Below are 18,100 nucleotides of genomic sequence, written 5' to 3'. Positions count from 1 at the left end.
GTTTATCCCACGTAAACTCCAACAGCAGAGAGTGACATTGCTTCAATGGAGGCAAGATACTCATCATAGGGGCTCTGGAATATTTTCTTACCAATACTGTAACCTGCCCTTTAAACAAGCCTTCCAAATGTCTCAGACTGGATCACCGACCAACATTCTTGCCTTTTTACTGCACACAAACAACTCTTCCAGTAAAAAGAAAACAGTCTCTCGGGTCCTCCGAGATGGGGATCACAACTAAGAGGGAAGACCACTTGTGGAAGATTCCAGGATTAATCCCCAATGTCTCCAGTTAAAAATGATCTGCCATCACAGAGCTGTGAAAGGTATCTTGGACCAAAACATTGGTGAACCAACTACCAGCCAGAGGAGACAATACTAAGTTCTGAGTCACCATGAGGCAGCTCCATATACTGTATTCATAACAGCAAAAATAACATGAGCTCTCTCAGTGGGTAGTGAAAGTGTGCATGCACACAAAAGCTCATACCAATGACAAATTTAGTTGGTCTCTAAGGTGCTACTGGAAGGATTTTTTTTATTTTGTTTCGACTACGTCAGACCAACACGGCTACCTACCTGTAACTAGTGAAATATGTGTTTGTTTAAGGTTCCTGTGTCCTATGCTCTCTATCATGTTGCTGTCTTATTATTATTTTTACATTTAGCTCATGCCAACATTACATTGCAGGACGTACAGAAAACTATCAAGAGAGAACATGATCTGCCCAGAGACAAAATGAAGTCAACAGCCAGGCAAAAGACTTGACAAAAGTGTGGCAAGGCCAGGGAGGAGATGGTGATGATGATTTCTTAAACTTGCTAATCTCCTGTTACCCATGAGCCAAAGGACTTACAACACCTTTCCTTAAAAGAATTAAGGAAACAAAAAAACTCAGCAATAACCACGGGAAGCTTTGGCAGATGATTTGATTTGATCACACCATACTGATTTACCAGTTACATTTAGGATGGTAAGGTAAATCTTATTTCCCACATTGGTAGCTTTTTGGAAGCCCACAACAAGGGCACAAGAAGTCCTCCTTGGTTCTGCTCCCAAACATCTCTGGTGCAACACTGCCTTGAGAACACAGACTCTATTTTGGCTCTTAAGACTGATATCCAGTGCCAGGTCCATCTTCCACAAGTTAAGCCTTTTAAAAGCCATCTAAAGTTATCAACCATGACCACATGTTGTGACCAGGCATTCCGTAATTTCATTATGCGATGTGCAATTACTTCCTTGTCTCTGTCCTGAACCTGTGGCAGTCAGTTTCACTAGGTCACGGCTACTTGCTAGCAGTTACGAAAAGGAGGAAAGTCTCTCTCCTGATTCAACTTTCCATTCTTCCAAAACACACCTAAGCAGGTATCCCTTTCTCCCTCAACACGCCCAAGGACGGTTCAAATTTTCAGACCTTCCTTTCTCCACTCATGTCTTCCCACTTTGTCTTCTTAATCCTGTCAAAGGCTGATGGAGCAAGCAAGAACTCCAATGTTCTTGGCAATATTTCACCCAAATAATGTAGGCAGCAACCCCTCCGAGTCCTGGGGGGGGGGGGCACGGGGAGCAGACAATTCACTTCTATCCTGGCGCATGGATGTATTCTCGTGAAATAAAAACAAGTGATGCACTTCTGCGGCTAAGCACATGGAATGGAAGACTAGCTATTAAAATTGTGCCAAGTGCAATGTGTGTTTTTTTTAAAAAAGTTTAACAACCAAGATTTACATTTCACTCAATTTTAATGAGAAAACCGAGCAGGCATTCGCCCCGAGGAGTTTACAATCTAAAACTAGCAATAGGTAAACTCACTGGGGTGAAGGGGCCCTGCTTTTCTCAAGCACCTCTTGCAGGGAGGAAGTGATGGGTCCCTCGGTCGTTCTCCAACAACGTTCCTCTAAAAACATTTCTTCCCCGCTCCCCTTGACACCCCAGGAGATGCAATGATATATATATAAATTACCCCCACTGCATCCGTGCGGAGAACGAGGCGACGGAAATAAACAGATGCATTTATTCATTTGAGTTTGCATCATTATTATTATTATTATTATTATTATTATTATCAATCTCTCCCTCCCCTTACCTTTGCTGCAAAGTGCCTTGTCCTTCTTCCCTCCCCCGGGCCTTTCCCAACTTCGGAAGCTGCTGCTCCCCGCTGCTGCTTTTTTGTCCTAGCCTTTCTCTCTCCTCTCGCTTCCCGTCGCCTTCCCCTCTTTTTTGCTCACTCCTCCTTCTCTGCCTCTTCTCATATGGCTAGATGCACTCCCGGCCTTGCCATTGGCCAGCCTGGCCTCCACGTGCTGCTTGCCTGAGCAATGCCTGACTTCGCCCATTGGCTCACCGCCCGCGAGCTGAACACGGGATGCTTGGGGGGCGGGGGTGCTTGGTGAGGAGGAGTTGCAAAGGCTTCTGGGAGCTGTAGTTTTTCCTATCTGCCGGCTCCAACTTTCCTTACTGTAACTTAACAAGACGGTTACAGGTAGGTAGCCGTGTTGGTCTGGGTCGAAGTAAAATAAAAAAATCCCTTCAGTAGCACCTTAGAGACCAACTAAGTTTTTATTTTGGTATAAGCTTTCGTGTGCATCACTGAAGGATTTTTTTTATTTAACAAGACGGGTGTTTATTACCCTCCAACATTTCTCCGATGGAAATAGGGACTTACCATTCCAGAACGATAATTTTACTATTTATACCCCACACATCTTATTGGGTTGCCCCAGCCACTCTGGGCAGCTTCCAACATATATAAAAACCATAATAAACCATGAAACATTTTTTAAACAACTTCCTTACTTACACAGGATTGCCTTCAGACGGCTCAGATAACTCCACAACCCTCCAACATTTCTGCAGTGAAAACAGCGAGGTCCTAAGGAAAAGGGGGACATTCCGGGATCAAATCAGAAACCGGCTTCTCTAAATCAGGGATGTCCCTGGAAAATAGGGACACTTGGAGGGAAGCTAAGCAACCACATTTCGATTTTATTTAAAATATTGTAAGTGGCTTACCATGGGTGTAGGGCAGGATTTATGTTGTGGGGGCAAGACACCTGTCAACATCCTCCATCCAGGTCTATCGAGCAGATTTGGAATGAAATGCCTCAAGACCAGTTCTAAATTACTGCCTTTTGACCCCAAGTGCTCAGAAAAATCTTTCAAAATCTTTCCACAATTTCAACTTTTAAGTATATTTATTTATTTGATTTAGGGGGGGTAGCCTGCCCTCCTGCCTCCCCCGACTACACCCATGTAGGTTACTTTAATTTTTTTGTTAAAGTGAAATTATCATATATATTTTTAAAAAAAGTGGAAAAATGCATTGCAGGGGGTTGGACTGGATGACCCTCAGGTTCCCTTCCAACTCGACAACAGGGGTGGACTTTGGTAATAGGGCACCCTGTAAAAAGGTAAAGGGACCCCTGACCATTAGGTCCAGTCGTGACCGACTCTGGGGTTGCGCGCTCATCTCGCATTATTGGCCGAGGGAGCCGGCGTACAGCTTCCAGGTCATGTGGCCAGCATGACAAAGCTACTTCTGGCAAACCAGAGCAGCACATGGAAACGCCGTTTACCTTCCCGCTATAGCAGTTCCTATTTATCTACTTGCATTTTTATGTGCTTTCGAACTGCTAGGTTGGCAGGAGCTGGGACCAAGCAACGGAGCTCACCCCGTCACAGGGATTCGAACCGCCGACCTTCTGATCAGCAAGCCCTAGGCTCAGTGGTTTAGCCCACAGCGCCACCTGGGTCCCAGGGCACCCTGAGCAAGGACAAAATTTGGTGGCCTTCTCCCCCAGAGATTTCTTATTTTCACAGTAATTCCTTTTGGTACAGTTTCCCCCTATATTTACTTGTATATTTACCCATATAAATATAGGTTTTTAAATTGTTGTTGTTAATTTGTACCCTCTCAGCTCAGTGCCCTATGCAGGAGAACTACCCACACCACCCTAAATCTGGTGCTGCTCTGCAATTCTATGATTCAAAATGTATAATTATATTTATAAAATGGGTCACTATAGGCTCATGCAGAAGCTAGAGTTCCTTGGAACACGTGAGAAGTCCCAGTGCTTCTGAAAACATTTTCCCTTATAAGTTTAAAATTTAGGCTCCAATTGTGCAGCATACAATTTCTTATTATTATTCAAATATTTGTTTTATCTATGTATTTTATTCGTCAGATGGCGGTCACAGGGCCAGCCCCACCATAAGGCAGAGTGAGGCAGCTCTCAGGTGCAGCGGAAATTCTGGCTGCCATCAGTAGAGGTGCCATCTTGTCCTTTTGCCTCAGGCAGCAAAGTGTATTGGGCACCCACACAGTTATTGACTATAGGATGCCCAGGCCTAACGCCCACCTGTTCCTTGGCGAAAACTTTATTCATCTCAGCCCAAACTTCCAATTTAAGACTCATCCGCACTGCCTCTTATCCTGCTGCTCTCCCTTGGGAAAAGCCACTCTTTAGTGCTCAATCGGAACAATTGGCAATCTGGATTTCCAACTGAACACTGAAGAGGGGGTTTAAGGAACAGGCAAGTGGAAGTCTGAATGAGCCCTTGGAAAACAGGTATCCAGAACAAATTTTGGAGGCTATGAGCACCACTGGAAATCCTTCAGTACAATAAGATTCGGTGGAAGCCCCAGTGCATCAAAACAGAATGTCAGATACGCCACTGCCGAGGCGAATATATGTATGCTGGTGAAGCAGGTTAAAAGGTGCAGAGTCACTGGAAGGGCATGAACTGCACTGGGGGAGATCACACATGTGCCATATTCTGTACCCCTTCAATTCATAGCCCTGACTGTCAGTGGCACAACTTTATTTGTGACCATTTATTTTTATTTTTTTATTTTTTTATACACCACCTTATACCCAGAGGTCTCAGGGCGGTTCACAGAAAAGATCACAATATATAAAATAAAAATAAAAACAATAACACACACACACACACCCAAAAAAGAGTCGTATTTTAAAAGGGTATGGATGTCGATCAGGTCAACCAAAGGCCTGGTTAAAAAGTAACGTCTTTGCCTGGCACCTAAAGGTGTATAACGAAGGCGCCAGACGAACTTCCCTGGGGAGAGCATTCCACAGACGGGGAGCCACTGCAGAGAAGGCCCCGTTCTCGTGTTGCCACCCTCCGGACCTCTTGAGGAGGAAGCACACAAAGGAGGGTCTCAGGAGATGATCTCATGGTCCGGGTAGCTTCATATGGAAAGCGGCAGTCCTTGTATTGCCGTCCTGAGCCGTTTAAGGGTATTGCCTTTTATTTATTTAAACAATTCATATACCACAATCGTTTCTAAGTGGTTCACAAAGATACATTATATTTAAAAATTACAGGAAACTTCTCTCCCGCTGGCTTCCCTCCCATTCCCTTGCCCCTGGGAGCATGTGTGCATTCATTTGTGTGCATAAACCATCCCATTTTTTCTCAATAAATGGTGCCTACAAGGAAATTGGAAGGAATCCCTCTGTATGGATTTGATCCAGCAACACCCTGAGAACAAACAGTGTTCCTTTTCCTTGCTGCTGCTGCTGCTGCTGCTACCTGATTTTTATGTCTCCCTTGTATAGTATTGTGGGGGGGGTTAACCTTTTTTTACCCTTGGGTGTGGTTCAAACCAGCAATTTCCTGCCGTTGCTGCTTTAACAGCCTGTGGCTAGTTGTCTATATTTCTTGCATATTAGGTGTGTGGCAATGTGAGTACTGGTTTGACCTACAGAGATTGGCTCCCTCTATTTCTGCATGGTGCAAAGGTGGCAGTGAGATCCCTGGCTGGTGTGCTGTGACATGTTTCCAAAGATCCTGGTGTGTGCTAGTTGCTTTTAACACTGTTTTTGTGTTTTCCAGTTCTGTGTCCCCACCCCCCAGCCTGAGCACACATTGGATATGGCAGCTGTTTTGTCAGTGGTATATCTCCAGTCCTGGTATAATATATGATTCCCATTTTGTACACATTGTGCAGAATGCCTTTCATTCACTACTAACCACAAATCAACCCTACCTATTTTGCTGTAGGTGAGATAATCCTGATTCAGTTTTGTAGGGAAATCTCCAGTGAAATGAACTGGCAAGTATTGATGCCCAACCGTCTCAATAGATTTCAGACACCTTTTTGTTGCAATTGGAACTGCTGGTCTGCTGCTACCCTTACCTTACCATCTTCTCTGTGTATTTTTTTTTAACTTGAAAGGCCTTCTTCACCATGCAATTCTAGTCAATTAGGTATCCCAGGGTATCTCCACAAATAGCTAATAAGATTTAGCTATGTGGCTGAGTGCAAGCAAAGCCCTCATATTATGCTCACCCTGCCTGTGTGGAGAGGAGAGTGTGTCCCCATTGCCAAGGCAACCCAGCCAATATGCCCTGAACTTGTGGTGTTGCACTAGCAGTTTTATTACCCATCAGTGCAGCATAATTAGGCTTGGTCTCAATTTAGCTCTAGCGGTACATAACGCATGACTTGTTGCCTCTGAGCTTAGGCAAGCATCCACAGTAACGACATCCAGGTGTCTCTTAAAAAACACCTTTGAGCTCCCAGGCCTTTGCTGGTGCTTGATCTCAGTACATTCGGTTTTGTTTTACTCTGCCCTAGTTCTTCAGATGCATTCTCTTCCTGTAAGGAGCGAAGAGAAAGGCACGTTTTGCAAATCCTCACCGTGATCAACTCCCGCCAGGAAACCTGTGTGGAAGGGTGTGTGGAGCCAGAATTGGCCTCCACAGTCGCATATGGACACACTGTTAAGACCATATTCATAGAATATAATCTTACTCGGCTATGAGTGATCAGCGACGGAGGAGGAGGAGGAGGAGGAAAATATTAATATTGCTGCCTGCTGCCCTGAGACTTGATGGGGAAGCAGTACGGACATGTTTTTAATTATAAATAAGTCAATAAATCATGATACAGATAGGGATGCGTATCCAAACAGGGAGATTCCACATAAACCGAAAGCAGTGCATCGATCTCGCCCTCACTGATCCTACCATTAGCCAAATATGAGCAACTTTTTTTCTGGGGAGACGCAGGGGTACGCATATCCCTAAACATTTTGTGAAACTAAGTTTGGCCTCATTGAAGGGCAGTACAGTGGAACCTCGGTTTATGAACACCTCGGTTTATGAATTTTCGGTTTATGAACGCCACGGACCCATCTGGAACGGATTAATTCATTTTCCATTACTTTCAATGGGAAAGTTCGCTTCAGTTTGTGAACGCTTCAGTTTATGAACAGACTTCTGGAACCAATTACACCCATGCTTCGGGTTAAGTACACTTCAGGTTGAATACTCCGCGGACCCATCTGGAACGGATTAATTCACTTTCCATTACTTTCAATGGGAAAGTTCGCTTCAGTTTATGAATGCTTCAGTTTAACTACTCCGCGGACCGTCTGGAACAGATTAATCCACTTTCCATTACTTTCAATGGGAAAGGTCGCTTCAGTTTATGAAAACTTCAGTTTATGAACAGACTTCCGGAACCAATTGTGTTCATAAACCGAGGTACCACTGTATTTCAATATGAGTAGGAAAATGAGAGTACCATACCCCTTAAAGGGGCGAGAAAAAAACAACACGGCCAGAAAGGATGGGAGCTTATTTCAAGGGACAGAAGGACAAAACATTAACCTAAAACACACACGCAGCTTTGGCTTAGCACTAATATCTGGTTAGTGTTCACCTGCCTCTTTATTTCTTAAACTTGGATCTGGCTATCTTAAGCAAGAGGAAGATTGCAAAAGAGAAAGAAGTTGGGAGAGGAGGAGTTGGGGAGACTGAGTCTTGCTCTAAGCCTGAGGAAAGGGTGTGTAACAGACAGAAGGTGTTAGCATGACAAAGCTGCTCTGAAGTTAAAATCTCAAGTGGGTGGCCTGGTGTTGGCTGGACTGTGTGTACGTAAATGATTGCTCACTCTTTGGGCAAGATCTTGAAGGGTGGCCAGATGCTACAAGCGCGTATGTTGGATGCCTGCAGCAGCATGCATGGCCAGATGCTGGTGTCCTTCCAAAAGCTGGCCAGAGGAGGATTGCAAAACTACGGAGGAGGAGGAGGATTGGGAAGGCGTCATTTGGCAAAGCAAGAGGAGTTTCCTCACTGCTCCTTTCGTTGACCCAAGCCCGCCTGCTCTCATTACATCACCTATGCAAACGAACACAACCTGAAATGCGAAAGCTGCTTATTAAAGGAAAAGGTGAGGTTGGAAATGATAGGGACTTGGGGACAGAAGCATGGATGTGTCAGAAAACCACATCAAGTAGCGGGAAACAAACAGTGGGTGGTATTCAACTGGGTTTTGCTCAGAGCAGACCTGGTGAAATTAATGAACCTAACTTAGTCACATTCATTAATTTTAATGGCTCTACTCTGTGTAAAACTTAGTAGGCTGCTACCCAATACCACATGCTTTTATTCCACATTATTCAATTCTCAGTTTAAGTATTACACAAACATATCACCTTAGGCAGGTTTGCCAACTTTTCCATCCAGCATCTGCTCCTTAAAAACCTTTAACAGAAGCTCGAGGAGCTGGCATTAGCAAGCAATATGCCTAACCTCCATGGTTACAGTTTTTCAGCACAAGCCTAGGCATGTTTACTCAGAAGTAGGGATCGTTTGCCATTCTTCCATGCATTCATTGCATGCAACCCCGTTTCTATTCTACTGCAGTTCATCTTCCACCAAAAACTACATTATTTGTCTCTGCTATCGGTCCAGTATACCTGAAGGAGCGTCTCCTCCCCCATCATTCTGCCCGGACACTGAGGTCCAGTGCCGAGGCCTTCTGGCGGTTCCCTCGCTACGAGAAGCCAAGTTACAGGGACTTCTCGGTAGTGGCACCCGCCCTGTGGAATGCCCTCCCACCAGAGGTCAAAGAGAACAACAATTACCAGACCTTTAGAAGGTATCTCAAGGCAGCCCTGTTTAGGGAAGCTTTTAATGTTTGATGGATTTCTGTATTTTAATATTTTGTTGGAAGCCGCCCAGAGTGGTTGGGGAAACCCGGCCAGATGGGCGGGGTATAAATAATTATTATTATTATTATTATTATTATTATGCTATTGCAAAATTATGTCACTTACATAATTCACATAGTTAATTCTATGCGTTGCATAAATTGCACTATCATTACATTACACCCCTCCATTCATTTCCGTTCAGAGGAAACACAATGCAAAAGGAGGAGGGGAATACAATCAGTTATAGATTGTTTGCGGGCTGAAAGCAATGAAAACAGATTGATTTCCGTTCAGGACATGGAATCAATAAACAAGCACTTGCCATTTCCGCCCCATTTCTGTTTTCATCTGAATTCTCTAGCATTCCTACTCAGAAGTAAGTCCTGCTGTATCCAATGAGGCTTAATCCCTAGTAAGGGTTTTTAAACTGCAGCCTTAACTTGGAATTTTAAAAAAGTGTTGCATTGCCAAATCTTAGTCCAACATTCTCTTTTAAACCGTGGCCAGCCAGAAGCCACTGAGAAACTCAGAGAGGGGCGGGGGCTTGGAAATACCTGGAGAAAGCTATTAGGTTATTCACACAGCACACAATTAATATATGGAATTGGCTAATACAAGATGTGGCATTTTAAAAGAAATGCTAGAAAAGGATTAGAAAGATTAACCCAGGAGAGGTCTATCAAGGGCTACGCTACTTGTAACAAATGTTTTGACTATTACACAGGTCACCATCACAGGAGCCAGGCCCCCACAATAAAATTTTTGAGGAGGCCAGGCCCCCAAAATGTTGATGGGCATTCCCATTCAAATAGTGTGTGTGCACTGTGTCATGTGATCCGATTATGCAGGGCGGGGTTTGCCTGGTTCCCACAATATTTTATTCAAGTTGGCAGCTCTGGTCACCATCACAAAACGTTCAGAAGCAAAATATTTGTTGAGAGGTGTGAGAATAAAACAACACCCTACCTGATCATAATTGAGGTATAACAACAACAACAACAACAACAACCCCCACATGTTCCCTAAACACCTAGTTCTTAAAACCGGACCAAAAATATACACCCAAATTAATCATGATGGTAAATATGGACCATTAAGATGACTACATTTACATTGGAGATAAAACGATCCATTAAGATCCAGACCTCCAACTAAGCTCTCTGACACTCAGCCTGTATCAGTTCAAAGGCTCCTCTCTTCCTGTTTAATTGGGCATTCAATTTAAAGGTCTAACAACCTACCATAGTTTTCCGTAGGTTTCCCCCTCTGAGAAAATCATGTAAAAAATGTGGGCTCATCTTATACATGGGTAGCATTGGTGGGACATGGGATTGGTTGCTGCCAGGAGCAGGAGCTTGCCAGTGGTGAAAGGGTGGTTGATTGTTGGCTGCGGCAAGGGCTGCTGCTGCGGCTATTGTGCGGGCGATCGCCAGCTGCTGGCAGCGAGCGGGCAGACGATTGGTGGCTTTGGCAATCGCACGAATCAGGCAGTTTTTATTTGCAATCCTCCCCCAAAAAAGCTCAACAACTCTGGGAAATTTCCCCTCATTTTCTTAAATTTGAGTCCCCCCCAAAAGGAGGTGTCTTATACATGGGTGTGTGTTATACACGGGAAAATACGGTATATATTCTGGTGCTTTGCAAAGACTGCATACATTTCTGTTTCAAACTCTGCTGGGGGCTCTTTTGAGATTGGGCCAATCCCCACCCTTTTTTTGAATTTAGGCAGCCAGCCAGTTTTTCTTATGCAGTTTCCCACACAACATGGAACTTCAGGACTAACCTGGGTCTTCCCGAAGTCATTTCCAGGCAAAATCTTTTATTATTGATAGGATATTTATTAACAAGCATTTTGTACGCAGAAAGCTTTACGTGATAAAACAAATGGGGAAATGGGGTTGAAATTGTAAACACACACAAAAAACGCCTGTTTTCCAACCCTTGAAATCCACACCTTCCAGAAATCATGTTTGGTATTATTAATTGCATAGAAGAGGAAATCGCTCATTTTGATTGCATTACCAAAAACCCAAAATAGATAGAATAAACTGCATGGAAGGATAGGTTTTCCCTTCATAGCAACAGAGCTGGCTCAGTAACTAGGGGTGGAAAAACAGCAACCACAGGTAAGTCACAAGCATCTTTTTTTTAAAAAATATCTTTTTATTAATTTTTCCAATTAAAACCAATTATATCACATTCATTATTTCAAATTATACACATATATATCAATCAAACCGAATGTTATGCCAAATCATCTAAAAAAAATTTTTTTTTGGGTTCCCATGCTTCAAGAAATTGGGGATTCCTCGCAACCGTCCACTGCCGTCTTTTTTCTAAAGTTCAAATCGTCTCTCCGAGTCCATAATAATCCAGATCTTTCCCTTACAGTCACATAGATGTTTTCCTCTTTCAACCGATTATTTCCCAGCTGCTGAGATAAATGTCAAACAAAGTTTCACAAATGTTCTTTCTCCTGTGTGAGTTAATCAGTCCAGCCTCCCCATAAATCTTCTTGGTCTGGAGCGTCCCTATTGCGTCGACTCTCAACACGAAGCAGCGCCATCTTAAAAAAACTCAAATCACTTTCGTTTTCTCTCATAGATTAACAATCTTTATAAAATTTACAGCTTTTCCAGGCAGAAGAACCAGACCTCACACCATGCATAGACTCTTGGTAAATTAATGGATCTCCTTGCCCTATAGCTGAACTTAGCTTCAGGTCGCTGCTCCAATTCAAAGTGCGTCACAACTCATAAATCCTCCGAACGCGTCCAGGCACTCCTCCCATCCAACTAGAGGGGGGCTTTTCTCGTCAGCAACTCCTCATCTTCAAAAAATATGCTCAATAACAACAGTTTATAAAGTTCAACTCACACAGTCTTTTGCTTCTCTTTCACTCCAAACAAGCCAGGACATCACGTCTGGGAAGGTACGAAGTAACTCATATGAAAATAAATAAAAAAGACTCGCTTCCCTTATCGCTCCGTCCCCATCAATCCTTCTTCCAGATGAAATACAGCCTTTAACTCCTCACCCTCAGCAGCATAGATTTCTCGGCAGTAAACAGCGCTTCTGCCCCTCCTTCTGAAGTATGTCCATAGATTTAAGCCTAATTATCTTCTTTAATCATGGAAATCCCCGCCATGCAGATTAGCGTCCGGGAGTTCTGGCCCTCGTAAGTGCTTCAGCCCAAGCTCCCCCCCACTCCATAAACAGTCGGAGTGGGTCTGGGGGCATCGCGGGCCAGCGGCCCCTCTCCGTAACCCCCAGAGAGGTTAGGGGGTTGCCATTTACTCCCCTAGCAACCGCCAAATTCCTCACGAAGGTCAGAGGGATGGAAAACAGGTCCGCCATTCCTGCAGGCGGAAACCGGAACCCAGGTAAGTCACAAGCATCTTGACATTATTAGTGATACACAGGGCAAAACACCTCCCATTCCTGATTCTGATCTGTCCAGCACCTCCAGAATGTCTTTTTGGGACTCATGACACACGCATAAGTTTTGTCATGTCCCACATGGCAACCATTTTGTGTTAGGGAGGCCATTTTGTGACTGGCCTCCACAGCTCTCCCTCAAAATCCAAAACGCGGTCCAGACCTTTTGACAGAGCAGAGGTACCAATTCCATGTGCACAAACCTGATCAAAATTCTGATAACAGTAAACGTTTGCCTAGCCCACAAACCAGGACTGAACCAGGCAAAATGTAATTGGAGCAACTGAGATGTTGCCTAAAATTATCATGTGGCAAGCCCATACACAACATCAGGCAGAGGCAAACTCGGCCCTCCAGATCCTTTGGGACTACAACTCCCATCATCCCTGACCACTGGTCCTGTTAGCTAGGGATGATGGGAGTTGTAGTGCCAAAACCTCTGGAGGGCCAAGTTTGCCTATGCCTGCACTACATCCAAAGAAGAGCTCTCAGTTCTAGATGGCATCTTCGTCAAAGGTCCATGACAGATAAGATACATTGCATGAGTAGGGGAAAGTGGGGCACATTGAGCAAGAGCAAATAAGGCATTTTTACTACACAGTATAAACTTCCAAAAGAGTTTCAAAAAAATCTCAAAGTTCTTAAGAGTCAGCATCATTTCAACTTGTCACTCCATTTGCCTTGGCGAGATCCAAAACTTCAATAGAGGTGTGGCTGTCATGGTTATCTAGAATCAGAAGCACTGGGTGATCTTTGGAACTTCTAAAGTATTTGATGAAATGGTTCATCCATCAAATAAAATTATCAGCTGTCACCCATCCACTGGGATGTGCAGCACCAATGCAGTCTTTTGGACCATTTTTTAATCATATAATATTTGAAATGCACCCTTGGAAATATGAAAAGTGGAGGAATGCTGTTTCCCAATGCATTTATTATACATGCACACATTGTCAAAAGAGTTCCCTGTTCTGCTGATGTCATTCGGCCAACTTGCTTTGCACCTTTCACAGCAATGATTTTTGATGGTTTCTGCACTGTGGTTACATCAGTTTCATCTACATTGTATATATCACCTGCTGAGAAATTACTTCTTTCTAGAATGTGGCGGAGTTCATCAAAGAACTCATTTACGTTAAAACGGTTGAAGCTTGTTGCTCTTGACAAACTTGTTGCCTGTGGAATGCGAAGTGACAGTAAAGCAGAATGACATTTCATAAATCCTTCTGCCCAATCTAAGCCAGCCTTTTCATTTTTCTCCCAAGTTGGTGGCATTTGAATTTTATTCTTACTCCCAAACTGATACGCCAATTGTCTTGCTGCATTTTTTGAAAGTCCATAATGAAGTCGTGAAGCTTGTTGCAAGTACCGGTAATCCACCAGACATATACATTTATTAATTTACACATTTGAAGAATTGTAAACTAACAGAATATAACACAAAAACTAATAAACTATGCTATTTTCCATGGGGTACATTGATCCATACTCAATGTACCCCATTCCCAATTGGATCAATGTGCCCCACATCACCACTTAAGACATAAATCTATTTTAAGCAAAACAGGCTGGCAGCCATGACAAATATTTTAGAACATACTACAGCTATATTAACTATGATCACATAAATGAAAAGATATTTCAGCTACCTTTACAACTTTTAGAGCTACATGGTTGACAATGCATATAAAATTGTTTACTAAAGCTTACCTAATTTAACAAATCTGGATTTTTGTTTAAACTTCTTTGAAAACCCAAACCCATACACAATGACAGTATGTAGCATCACTGTTGTTGTACTGTTGCCATAAACTTTGTATAAAAGCTAAAGTACGGTTTTAAAATGGAAAGGAACAATGTGCCCCGTGGCTCAACGTGCCCCACTTTCCCCTACATGAAGGGTATGTGAGGGCCACTTTGGGTGTGGACTACAAAAGAAGGGTACGGATTGTCCTACTGTCACCAAACATGAATGCTGACGTAGAAAAAAGAGCGAAAGCTTCGCCTATCAGAAATTTTGGTCAACTCAGATGAAATAACCTCTCATGTTATTTGATGAACCCCTGTATCCATGGTCACAGGCTGCTCACATTTCAGTACGACGTATTTTTGGCTATTTTAAACACAACTACCGTAGGGTGTTTTTCTCAGTGAGATCTGCTTATGAAGGACAGCCACATGGGTCATTTGGCTTTTAAAAATAATGTCTAGTTTGATCTCTCAACATGTTACCAACCACCCCATCTTAAAGGTAAAGGGACCCCTGACCATTAGGTCCAGTCGTGACCGACTCTGGGGTTGTGCGCTCATCTCGCATTATTGGCCGAGGGAGCCGGCATATAGCTTCCAGTTCATGCGGCCAGCATGACAAAGCCGCTTCTGGCAAACCAGAGCAGCACATGGAAACGGCATTTACCTTCCCGCTGTAGCTATTTCCCGCTATTTATCTACTTGCATTTTGACGTGCTTTCGAACTGCTAGGTTGGCAGGAGCTGGGACCAAGCAACGGGAGCTCACCCCGTCACAGGGATTCGAACCGCCGACCTTCTGATCAGCAAGCCCTAGGCTCAGTGGTTTAACCACAGCGCCACCCAAATAATTTGAAGAAACTGTTCTGACAGATGAAAGGGAGAATGCTATTTTATGGCAGGAGTGTTTCCTCAATAGATCAGCAGCACGGTTCATGTAAAGAACAGAAAGAGTCAGCTATCTCAAAACAAGTCAATCTAGCTACACACTATTCATAACATTTTGATTAATTGTGTACGTTTAATTGATTGCTGTGAGGTTTGAAAACAGGAATCTTTGGGGGGAAGCCATGACTATTTAAATTCGTATTCTTGTCGACATCTGCCTTTCTGAAGAGACAATGGAGTGAAGTCAAACGGCTGTGTTAGCAGCACCAAGGGGATCCTTGGGCAGTGTGTCTGGAGGTCCTGGGCTGTCCAGGCCACCAGACCCCACTCCTAACCTGTCTGACGTGGTTCAAAGAAAAGCAGAGCAAGAGTTGCCAGGTGGAGGCATACAAGGAGCCATCCAAACATCCACTCCGGATTAGTGTAGGGATTATTCCTTAGCCTTTTCTTCTGAAAAGGCAGCAGAGGTTTAGGATCAGACTTTTCCTTCTCCTAGATGGGCTACCTTCCCAGGTCGATGAGCCCCACCTGCCCCTCACTTCCCTCTGCAGCGCATGCAGAAGCCACCTTCATGACTATTGGACCCACTCTTGGTCTCGTCTGCTCAATCCGCTAGAGCAGGCATCCCCAAACTGCGGCCCTCCAGATGTTTTGGCCTACAACTCCCATGATTCCTAGCTAACAGGACCAGTGGTCAGGGAAGGTGGGAATTGTAGTCCAAAACATCTGGAGGGCCGAAGGTTGGGGATGCCTGCGCTAGAGTCTTTTTCTTGGCATGCAGTCTGAATTTTCAAATAATGTGTCAGGTCCTTAAGGCGGGAAGGATAGGTTGGAAAGTGCATTGCCAGCACCTAGTGTTAAAAAGTAAAATTTTCAGTAGTCAGAAGGAGCAAGCAAACTTTGGTGCTTTGCAAAGCTTGTTTTCTTTCCTCCCCCCAAAAAATGGTAGAAATAAATTAATCCGTCAAAAAAACAACAACCCAAGCATTAAACATTCATACAACCGTTGGCAGAATTTTTGCTTTGCTTTGACGAATAACTCAATTAGCCGTAGTACAAAACACATTGTATTTATTAAGTCCAGAATACTCGTAGATCTGAGTTTAGCTAGCCATATGACAAGCATATTCAGAACTGGGGGGGTGGGGAGGCTGTTTCTGCTACGGAGAAGCATTTATTTTGTTGTTCTTTATACAGCAGGGGTGGCCAACTCTGAAGAGACTGTGATCTACACACAGAGTTAAAAACTGGCAGTGATCTACCCCCCTTTGGGGTGTTCAGGTCAAAGTTGTTAAGCTTTTTTTAGGGAGGAGGAAAGCCTAGTTTTTTAGGGATTCAGGTCAAAGTTGTTGAGCTCTTCTGAAGCGGGAAAGCCCTGTTTTTTTGGGGGGGGGTGAAGGGCTAAAATGTTGAGCATTTTTAGGGGAGCCAAAGTTGTTGAGCTTCTTTGAGGGGAGCCAGTGATCTACCACAGACATCCAGTGATCTACAGTACTGTTAGATCACAATCTACCTGTTGGACATGCCTGTTATACAGTATATAATAAACGAAGGTGCACCTGTGATGTGTGTTATGCCCCTTAATAGCTAATACACACTTCTAAACATTTGAAACTTATTCAGAAAGAAAGAAAGAAAGAAAGAAAGAAAGAAAGAAAGAAAGAAAGAAAGAAAGAAAGAAAGAAAGCCTCATTAAAAGTATGTGCCATAGTGCTGGGTGGAAGGATCTGCATTTTCCCTCCACAAAAATATCAACATTGGCCAAATGACATTTTCCATATCCACTGTAAGACCACCACACCCTGAATCAGTCATCTGGGAGAAGCAGCGCAGGAAGACATTAATCATTCCAGCAAACTCGCCAATGGCCAATGTAAATTCAGAAACAGTGCTGGATAATGATCCCCATATGTGTGCTTGGGGAAACTGTTAGCGTTTGTCGCCCGGGGAATGAATCTCCCAACAAAAACGTGTGTGTCACGAGAGAACTGTTGGGGCTTTTGTGAGATATTCAATAAAATAATTAAAATACATCTGGGAGCCCACAACACCCATCTGTAGAGGCGGATGCCAGCTGTGTCTGTCTTATTAACTGCTCTGGCTTCGGCTGCTTCTAGTCTCCAGTCGAAATGGTTCATTATGTCCTGTTTTTGCATCAGGTGTGATTGGAGCATTTAATCACCCCACTTACGGTAGGATTGCCTGCCCTCAGGTGGCCTCTTGTTGCCTCTCTGCCTGGGTAATTTTCTTTCATTACCAACTTACATTTTAAAAGTGTGTGGCAACTTTCAGAAGTTTGGAAAACACTAGCGTGGGCGAAATGCTGTCGGTAGATGAAGCACTGCTGGCAAAGCCGCATTTTAGAACACCGCCGATTACAGCTTTCTTAAGCATAAGCCAGTGGTAAATGACGGCTAATTAATGTATGTTCGATTGCTGAAGATAGTAACACGAAATAATAACTTGTGTGTGTTAGTCAGGCATCACAGTGCCACAAACAATTTTTCACATCACCTCGGCTCATAAATTTTGAATGTAATCAGTTCACATGTAACATATGCAGCAATCATAGAGAAATAAAGCAATGTGTGTGTGTTTAAGAATCATGCAAATAGACACCTACTTCTTAACATGTGACAAGTGTATAGCTTCCCTGTAGGTAAAATGTCATGTGTGCAGTGACTGTGAAGACACAATGGCCAAAACGTCTTTCCACACCTCTGAATACACTTGGCTGAAGGCCTCTTCTTGACATTATGTTTATTACACCTTGCATCATTCCAAGCTTCCTTGGTTGATTAAGCTAGGAAACCAGTTCGATCTGTTCTGCAGAAGCTGCAAAAGCAAAATGTTGTCAGAGTCTACTGCTGTCCCCCAACTGGTTTTTCCAGGAGTTTTGAAACTCGTAAGGCACATGGAGCTAAGCTACACAAATGCAATTATTCTCCTGTAGATTCTGAACTCCGGTTAAGTTTTTGTTTGTTTTCTATTTTTTAGCACATTCTATCCCTGACTGCCAATTCACATGGGGGGGGGGGATCAACCAACAAAACCAT

The 18,100-nt window shown here is 43.6% G+C and overlaps 1 protein-coding gene across 4 annotated transcripts in view; it reads right to left on the bottom strand.

The window, feature by feature from the left end:
- The window catches only part of ACLY (ATP citrate lyase), a 61,155-nt gene extending 58,795 nt beyond the window's left edge, over positions 1-2,360 (bottom strand). For 2 of the 4 annotated variants that reach the window (XM_088655560.1, XM_088655562.1), the window contains exon 1: positions 2,091-2,227. The gene's annotated coding sequence lies outside the window, so the exon portion shown is untranslated. Of the gene's footprint in view, positions 1-2,090 lie in introns of all 4 variants that reach the window. The other 2 variants (XM_060281101.2, XM_060281100.2) reach the window with 2 other exon arrangements.
- Between the last annotated feature and the right edge of the window lie 15,740 nt (positions 2,361-18,100).

The sequence above is a fragment of the Zootoca vivipara genome, chromosome 12 (assembly GCF_965207765.1).
Source record: "Zootoca vivipara chromosome 12, rZooViv2.hap1.1, whole genome shotgun sequence".
NCBI lineage: Eukaryota > Metazoa > Chordata > Lepidosauria > Squamata > Lacertidae > Zootoca > Zootoca vivipara.
This window is presented reverse-complemented; position numbering and strand designations above follow the sequence as displayed.